Below are 10,088 nucleotides of genomic sequence, written 5' to 3' on the forward strand. Positions count from 1 at the left end.
AGCAAGCTCCAGTCAAACTCAAATATCTAGGAAGTCCTACAATATCATGCAAGATAGGAGAAAAATTCACGGGTAATGCTCTTTTAGACCTTGGTGCTAGTGTTAATCTCTTGCCATATCATGTGTACCAAGCGTTGGGCCTGGAGAACCTAAATCCTACAAAAGTCAAATTGAAGTTAGCTGACCATTCTACCAAGATTCCCAGAGGTATAGTTAAGGATGTGCTTGCTCAAGTAGCCGATTTCTACTATCCAGTGGATTTCATTGTGATAGACACAAAGGACGCCTTTGATAAAATTCTAATTATTCTAGGCCAACCTTTCCTCGCTACCGCAAAAGCTTTGATAAATTGTTACAATGGTGAAATGAAGATCAACTTTGGTAAGATGTCCATGGACATAAATATCTTTCACCTGTTGCATAAGGATTGTGATGACGCCGAAGGTGGAGAGGTGTACTTCCTTGATAGCATGATACAAGAATCCTTCCCATTCGAAGATACAATTAAGAGTGCTCAATCTATAGAAAACTGTGATGAACCTGAGATTCCCACCACAGAGGCGTTGCTAGCCATGTTCTTGGAATCTCTGCAAAAAATTCAGGATTTAAGTGAGCAGAATTGAAAATTAACAGAGAGAGTATCATATCTTGAGAAGATGTACTCTACATTTCAGGATGAACAACAGACTTCTGCCTAGAAAAATTAGTTGCTAGAGAATCAGCTTAAAGAAGTTTTGAAAAAACAACAGAATCTAGAAACTGAAATGAGTCTTCTGAAGCAGAAAGTGGACCATATTGATAAGAAGAATTGCCTTCTTTGAAACTTTTTTTTTTCACTATCATTGTCTAACGAAAAGTATGTGAACCGGTCTACCGCCCACCTTAAAGCGATCGACCCGGACATCCATTATCATTCTTGTGGTGGTAAAGGGCACATCGGATACTATTGTCTGTTAGAAAGAAAGATTTTTCGTCAATCTTTTACACAGAGGAACCACAAGGCCTATCACACAATCATCAGACCTGAAATAGTTCAAGGTAGAGGAGCAACTTCACCAGCAATCTTTCCAGCATATCAAGGATTATTTTTGACAATCCACAAGGTGAGACCTCCTCGTCCTCCAAACATTCGTCAGATTTGGGTAAGAAAATCTTATCTCCTCACTCCAAATTGATAATACATGATATAATATATAGTCTTAGGGATCTGACTTAAAAAGACCTAAAAAAAAAAAAAAAAAAAAAAAAAAAAATCTTGGTAAAAGGAAATGTTCTTATTTTTTGGATTAATTTTGATATTCGGCATCAATGGTAACATCTTTCCTTTTTCTCATTCATTTCATTTACTTAATTTCTATACATTGAGGATAATGCATATGTTAAGTTGGGGGAGGGTGTACTTGAGAAATGAATTTCGAAAACTAGTTTTCAAAAATAAAAATATTTTTGTTTTTTCTATATCAGTAGCATGAGAAAAATAAATTTTAATGATGATTCTGGGATATAGATTCTATACTACTTAGTGTTGAGTTTGATAGATAGCTGATATTGTTGAGTTTATTACCGCTTAGACTATTTATTATGCTCAGACATAGTTCTTGTTGATAGAATTCTTTATCAAGGCACCACCATAGTATTTGGCCAGTTTTGTGTACGTTTGTTAGAAGAGAGATTTAATCCCAAGTAAACTGGAAGCAGATTTTTTTAGACTTAGCCCGTACGTAAGACTTGAGCTTTATACCTATTCTTTAGAGAGTCTTATGAAAAATCCGAGTCTTAGTGACTCAACATCTTTCAGTTCTTTATTTCGTTGTAATATAGTCTCATTATTCATTGATTTGGTTAATCACGAAGTGACATCAACTGGGGAGATAGCCATTAGGTCTTATAGTCGATTCAAAACAGAGTATCATACTGATAAGTCAAGTACTGAACCCATTCAGCCTTTATCCCACCTAGTAGGACCATCATATTAAACCCTTTTTGAGCCTTACAATAAACCATTTTTTTTCATAAAACCCTTTACCCAACTCCAGACAAGGAGTATAGCCAAAAAACATTTATCAGCCATACCCATATGTTTCTGAGTATACGAGGGGCACAAGGAGGAAGAAAGAGCACAAAAGGAAGATTACAAGGAAATATCAGAGAGATACAATGAAGACCATCATTCTGCTTTAAGTGAAAGAATCTAGTGGAAAACAAGCATATCCAATTACTAATCAAGGATATACCCGAAGTTAAAAAAAAAAAAAAAAAAAAAAAAAAAAAAAAAGTTGAATAGAATGGATGGAAAAGCTAAGACAAAGGAAGAATTTTCTCTCCAATACAGAATTTGAAGAAATCTTCCAAAGAATGAAGCAAAACCCTTAGTGTTTCAGAAACAACTTTTGAATCCTTTTTACCTTTCCTTCATAAACCAATACTCAAGCCAAGTTATAACCCATGACTTATCACTACAGTATGGTACGAAGTGTAGAATAGGTGAGAGGATGCTAAAGTGAAGGACCCGACACTTCAAATGTGATTGACATTCTTTCCATGAGACTACTGTCATCTAGAAGTCTGTTTTTCAAGGTAGTATGTGGGATGTTCGTATTCCTTATTCTTTTCCCCACATACATGAGGTAAAATAGTATACTATCTTTTGAGAGATTCTTTTCTGAGAGTATGACCGGTGAGGATTAAAAGTCGAGATTATCTGTCTAAAGGTAAACTAGGGATTCCGTTTCTTGGATATGAGAGTGTAGGAGATTGACTAAGTACACACAAAAGCCTTGATTGAGAATTTTGTCAATATTTACTATCTCCCATCATAATCTATGAGTCTTTGCAACAATGTAGTTAGCAATGGAGACCGTCTGTTGGAGTAAGCACTAAATGGGTAAAGAATTTCTCTCTCTGAAAAATACTATCATTGTTGAACATGCTATTGATTGATTTTCTAGGTATATCACCTGAAAACCCTCACGAGACTATAACTCATCCTTTTTGGGGAACTTAAAGGTTTAAAGCCTTGTTGCATATGGTAAATGCAATCGCGATGCCTGCGAAAGTGAGTTAGGATTTTATTTTTGTTATTAGGATGTGATTTTGATCACTTAACCATTTTTTTATCTTATTTGCTAAGAGACTAGCAAAATGCTAGTTGGGAGTTGTGATAAGTGCTCAAAAAGTACAATTTAACCCTCGATTATGCCTCTTGTTTAGCCATCTTAGTGGACTAATAGTGTTTGTAAGTTATGTTTTATGATTCTACAGGTAAAAAAGAGATTTGTAGAATATTAGAGAAAAAGGGGTAAAACAGAGCAATTCAGAGCATTAAGGATCACATGGGAAACCCGTGGACAATCATGGAGAAGGCCTAGGAATTGAAGCTATTAAAGATGCGACTTGGACTTATTTTAAAGCCTATTTGGAAGCCCAAGGCAAAATAATTCGTTGCTTGGACCAAAGGCCGCAAAAAAGGAAAGAATGATGAAGCAAAAGAGGAAAAATAGAGTCTTGCATTTGAGACGCGAGGATCGTGCGTCCAGACGCGACGCTCGCGTCTGAGACGCGAGGTTCATGCGTCCAGACGTGAGAACCGACATTGTAGCCAATTCCTTCACAGATTTGGAGACAAAGTTGGACTCTGAAAGAAGTTGATTTGTACTAGGAAACAAACCACGGTTTGGAATGCTTCTAGAACTCATTGTAACCTCTAGAAATAGAGGACCTAAGTGCCTCATGTAATTTGCCAATTCACTTATACTCTTGTCCCCAAAACTTAAGACAGAGAGAGATTAATAATAAAAGATTCGGTTTTAACTAGTCGAGTCTTAATAAATTAGTCTTTCTAGTCTTATGTTATTTTACTCTTCTTCTTCTCGTTCTTCCTTTTTATGGAAGGCTAATCTTCTCCTTCAAGGGAGGAGATGAAGCCAGTGCTTAAGATTTAATGATTCTTCTGGTTCATGGTGTTCTTCAATCAGGTTAGTTATTTACGTTTTTAGTTATTAGTTCCATTGCCCAGACCAAAGGATGGAAGTATATATTAAGGTTTTTATTTATTGCAATCGAATATCATGCTAGTTTAGGGTTTTATTTATTGCAATTGAATATTTGCTAGTGATATGCTTTTATTTATTGCAATTGAATATAATACTAAAATAGGGTTTTATTTATTGTAATTGAATATTATACTATTATTCTCTACTTTTCTTCTAGTTGTGTAGTGTTTTAGAGTAAAAGAAAGTATTCCTTGTGTTTGCCTTAGATGGTGATTCATTGAATAGCTGCCCAAGCTCACATAAAAGGAAAGAAGATACTAATAACATGAACATAGGAATAATCTTAAGTAGAGTTAATTGTTAACGATGTTTCATCTAAGAGGGCATCGGCACTCGCTCAATTATCTAATTATAGTCTACTTGTGAGAACAACCATGAAGCAAAAAGTCATTGAATCAAAAGTATTGGTAGATTCTAATCTCTGAAATTCCCTCTCTTATAAATTCTCAATAGTTTAGTTAGTTTAGTTTCGTTTAGCATTAGAATCTATAATATCTATAATCATAGTTTTTAATCCCTCAAACCCCCTTTCCAGTCCCGTCCTTCATATAAACATACACTTAAAAGTTGAACGATACCTTACTCATCCTTTACTTATTGAGGGATAATTAGATTTTGATACGCTTCTATTTTGTTCAACGACCATCATCTATCTACATCATCCATATACCATCCAATAAACACAAAAGGATCGCGTGTCAGGTACCCATTTGAACTGCATCAATATCTCAATGCTAAAATGATATCAATTCTTGTAACGAAATGAAAGTGCAATGAAGTATCATAGATTACTGTAATCAGTGATCTATTACATACATACAAGTTTTTAGTAAAATTATCTTGGGCCAAATAGACCTTATTAATGGATGAATGGACCAAGGTAGGGGTGTGCAAAAAACCGAGGTACCCGACAGAATCGATCGACCCGACCTACACTTTTTGGTTCGTTTATCTATTTAAGATGGTTCGGATCGGTTTGAAATATGGCAAAACCAATAGAGTAGGTTCGGTACTCGATTTAGATCTGGGATAACCACAATTAACCGACCCGCCCCGACTTGTTATGTTTCATTAAAGTATAAAACTTTTAGGGTGTGTTTGTTAAATTTTAACTCATGGAAAGGAAAGGAAATAAAATGGGTGGTCCACTATGGAATGGAATGGAAAGGAAATAATTTTAAATGGTATGTGTTTGGTAAACTGGAGAAAGGAAAGAAAAAACTGGGAAAAGGAATAATCATGTTTGTTTGCAAAAGCTATGGAAAGGAATAATTGTATTGTTGGATGGGGTGTATTAGTAGTAAGTCCCTATCTATCTATTTCCTTTCCTTTCCTTTCCACAAAATTTTCAGGGGTTAGCTAAAGACACAAAACTTTTTCCATTTGTTTCCATATGGAAAAGCCCATTTCCTTTCCATGGGTAAACAAACGCTTTAAAAACTATGGAAAAGGTGGACCACTCTTATTTTCCTTTCCTTTCCATAGTGTTTCCATCATAACAAACACACCCTTATTTGCAGCCCATAGATATCAATCTAACGGTTGGTTCACAACATATAAAGAATAACTAACCCTAACATCTTTCCATCCCTCTTTCTTCTATCAAATTCACTAGCTGACCTCCATTTTTTCTTATCCACTCTATCTTCTCACTAATCCAATTCGCTCACTAATGGCTCTACTTCTCATTCTCACTCAAAGAAATAAGAATAAGAATTTTTTGGTCTTTTCCCTTACTCTTTTTGGTTTTCTTTGATTTTCATGGAAAAATTGTTGGTATGAAAGGAAATTGGTTGTTTATGTATGGATTAGGGTATAAAATGGATGGATCTACAGTTTTTATTTAAAGAGTTGAACTAAAAAATCAATTTTTCTTTGATTTTTTTTTTTTTTTTGGTTTGAAATAAGGGATCTGGTTTCCAACCATTTTAGATCCGAAAACCGACACAACCGAACCGATATTTTGGATCGGTTACTCAATTTGATTGGATCGGTTTGGTTAGCAATAGTGTAGAACCGAGAACGTCGGTTTGGTCATCGATTTTATGCAAAATCTGACCCGAACCGACCCGTGCACACCCCTAGACCAAGGCATCAACCATCACATAGGTTCTCAAGAGCTTAACCTTTAGAAAAAGAATACAATTGTTCTTTGGTAGTTGGATTAACAACCTTGTGGGAATGTATCAGCAGCAATAGTAAGTGAAAATGAAGGTTTGGTCAATGGGTTGTTGGATTTGTAATGTAGTATTAGCGTGGTGCTTATATCTCAAATAGCTCACAAACAAAAGCACAAAATAAAGAGTTCTCAACTCTCTAACCAATATTTTTAATAACAAAAAACTATCCCCTAATGAGGCGATTACAATTATTTATAACCTAAGAAAACATAACTCATCAAGAAATCCTAGTTTCTTAAACCTAATAAATAACTTACTAAACTTAATTAAATTCTTATTTTCGTACATATTATTTATCCTATTTTTATATTGTTATATTGATCTTGAAAACACAGTCTGATTAATAGAACTTGTTAAGTAAAATTTCCATAAACTAAAATCTTCATTTCTAAGCATCTAAAAGCTCCAATTATGTTTTGCATTTGCATCAATTTGATGATTGGAAAGAGAAAAGAGAAATGAGCTGTCCTAAATTGGTAGGTTTTGAGGGGGGAGTGGAAGAAGATTAGGGCAAAACTAGAAAGAATTGTAATTGCCAAGAGTATTCATTTTTGCTTTACTCTTGGAGTTTTGGTTTTGTTGACTGTACGTGTTCTTATTAGGGAAGAAGCAAACTAAGCATTCAAAAATTGCAGCAAACATGAGTGTGTGACATACTAATATATTCAAGACAACACTTCATTGTCTCACGCGTGTAATACCGTGTGGTGGTCGTTTGATGGCATCTAATCCATTCCTTTTTCCGCAACCTCTCACCACTAGGTTCTTTTTCAGTTTTTCTTTCTTTAAAAGGAAACACAGCACTTCTCATCTTTTCTTACAAAGTCACTCAACACTCCAAACGCTGAATCACAAGAAAATAAATATGGATCCTCAATATGATTGTTCTTCAACAACGTCCTCTTCATCTACATCTGATGAACTGTATGCCTCCTTACATCTTGCTAGCGATATTCCAGCAATTGTAATTAGTCACAAGAGAAGCGCAGGTCGAACCAAGTTTAAAGAAACGCGACACCCAATTTACAGAGGTGTGAGACAGAGAAATGGATGTAAATGGGTGTGTGAAATTCGTGAGCAGAACAAGAAGTCTAGAATTTGGCTTGGGACACATTCTACACCTGAAATGGCAGCCACAGCTTACGACGTGGCGGCGCTTGCGCTTAGAGGGAAGTTTGCGCCACTCAATTTCCCGGATTCAGCTTGGCTTCTACCGCGACCCAAGTCATCCTCAGCTGAAGATATCAAATCCACAGCTTCTCAAGCTGCTCGAGCATTTCGTCCAACTGATGTGACGTCAGCCTCATCCCCTTTGCTCACGTCATCCATTTCTACAGCTTATGTCAAGTTGGAATGTATCAAAAGTTTAGAGATACTTCCAGTAATTTCAACTCTAGAGGTATTTCCAGTAATTTCAAGTTTAGAGATACTCCCAGTAAATTCGTGTATAGAGGTATTTCCAGTAATTTCAAATTTAGAGATATTTTGGGACGAGGAGGCAATGTTTGATATGCCAAGTCTACTTGACAGCATGGCGGAAGGGTTGCTACTTGCGACTCACAGTAAGCAGAAATTATTTGATTTTGATGACGTGGCCTGGACCATGGATCTCTCGTTGTGGTCTGACTTCTGACTGATACGTCGTGTATCAAAATGTCATAGAGAAGGTGGCGATTCAATTCATTTTTGTTCTTCCAAATTTTGTTGTATTGATAATTGATGTCACGGAAAATCTTCAGTAAATATTGGATTTCTGCCAACTTACATGCTATAGTTTTCTACTACTTCAACTCTCTTTTGTCTTCAGTAAATAATAATTCGTTTCGAGCTCATTGAACGCCATCAAGAAGCCTTGGCCAAGTTGAAATCTAACCATAGAGTTAAATATTGTGGACCGTTTTTTGGCGACACTGATTGGTTTCCATCTTGATGATCATGTAGTACTACTGTACTAGTGCACGATCGATGATCGTGTTACTTACTCGTCTGTGTGCTTGTGGGGGCCAGCTAATTTGCACGTTAGGAGGAAGATATGGTTTGTTATCTGACTTGTTTTGTGATGTGGGACCAGTACCATTCCAATTCCATCGACTCTTAATGTTGACTCTTAAAGTGCAAGAAGACAAAAAGCCTCTAGTATCAAGATAAAATTACATATGGCAAATGATAAGGAGAGATCATTCTCACTAAATTTTGGAGAGATCAAGGCAAATAGCCGTTGGATGGAGAAATTTCTTCTCGAGATCGAGATTGTTGTATGGCCCACAATTGACAAACCACACTAAACCGTATGATCATGTCATCCAACGGCCAATATGAAGTGCGCACTAAATTTAGAGAGAATGATCTCTCCTTATCGGATCTCATTACATATTACCACTCCAAAGACTTGTGTAAATTTGGTGAGATGGTAGGGGTATTGTAGGCATAAAATCAATAATGTACCAATTTTCCTGTAGATGAGGGCATTTCTTTAAAAGATGAGAGATATGAAAAGAAATAAAAGTTCACTATATTTGCCGCCGGATAAGTTGTTACGGTGTCCGCACTTTTTGTCTCTTTCTACTTTGCTTTTTAGGTTTTTTTTTTTTTTTTTTTTTTTTCAGTTTTAATATTGGTTTTGCCTCTCTGGCCCACGTGTGTAATACGTCCTCAATGCTAATCACAAGATAATGGGTCTGCTCGCTTAGTCGGAAACCATGACAAAACTTTGTTTTAGAAAGTTTTCCAGACATTTCTTTTTATGCCTATGCTTGGGTTGGAGGAGTGGTAGGATGGGGCCTGTGAAAATATTTCTAAAAAATATTAAACTGTTAAGAAATTTACAAAACCTTACATAAAACCTTTCTGTCTTCTTCCTATGGTCTTCTATCTTTCTTCATCTCCAACTCCCATAATTTCAATTCATCTCTTGAAATCTTAGCTTTCTCAGCTCCATCTCATTTAGTTTTCACTGTTTGGGTCCTAAACCAAAATTGATTAAAAACCCTAAACCTTCAAAAACAAATTTTACCAAGCATTTAGAAATCTAAACAAAAAATTCATTTGTACAACTTTCCAAAACAAAACTTTTTAAAAGAATAATTCCTAATTTGCTCTCTTTTGCATTCTAACCAAGCAGACCCAATAGAACATACTTTACCAAAAAAAACAAAAAGATAATAGAACATTATCTTGTTCATTACAAAACAATCTTCGTATTTCACCCTTAAACAAATTCATAAAGAAAAAAAATTTGCAGTTAGTTTTCTCTGAACTTTGCATTCTTCGGGGTAAAAAAACAACAAGTACAACAAAAATCTGAACCTTCGCTATGAATCTACTTTATCAAATGTTGAAGTATATAGACGTGTGCTGGTATTTGGTGTGGTATTTATAGGCGTGTGCCTATTGTCTTGTGTGTCCAAAATGGACTGTGTTTGGTATTTTCTTTTTTTATGTATTAGACTCAAGTATATGTGGATATCGGGGAAGAGTAAATTATGAACTCTAACTCTAATTTTTCCTACCTCCATTCTTCTTATTTTCCATTCCATTCACTAACACCCTTTTTTTTGCTCGGTATTTAACACCTTATCTGATCTTGATACTACGATGTTGTTATGACTCTCCTAGCACCTCACAACAAGGTATCAGAGCATCAGGTTAGAGATCCAAAATAAGTATGAAAAATCAAGTTTAAAGTTTGAGTCTTGTTTTTCCTTTCAAACTCATTGTTTTGCTACTGCACGATTATCAATCTTTTAGTATTCAAGTTTGATTTACAATGGTTGAAGTACGAGTTGTTCCAAAGACTGATGAGTTTGGAAACACATCTGTTTTCTCTGTTGGTATGACTTCTATGAAATTGGAAGGT

At 35.5% G+C, this 10,088-nt stretch overlaps 1 pseudogene across 1 annotated transcript; it reads left to right on the forward strand.

The window, feature by feature from the left end:
* The first annotated feature begins 6,564 nt into the window (after positions 1–6,564).
* Positions 6,565–7,996, forward strand: LOC147482755 (dehydration-responsive element-binding protein 1B pseudogene; annotated as a pseudogene). Its single transcript, XR_015205820.1, has one exon. The product of XR_015205820.1 is annotated as a dehydration-responsive element-binding protein 1B pseudogene (transcript).
* The last annotated feature ends 2,092 nt before the right edge of the window (positions 7,997–10,088 follow it).

The sequence above is a fragment of the Coptis chinensis genome, chromosome 8 (assembly GCF_015680905.1).
Source record: "Coptis chinensis isolate HL-2020 chromosome 8, ASM1568090v1, whole genome shotgun sequence".
Lineage (NCBI taxonomy): Eukaryota > Viridiplantae > Streptophyta > Magnoliopsida > Ranunculales > Ranunculaceae > Coptis > Coptis chinensis.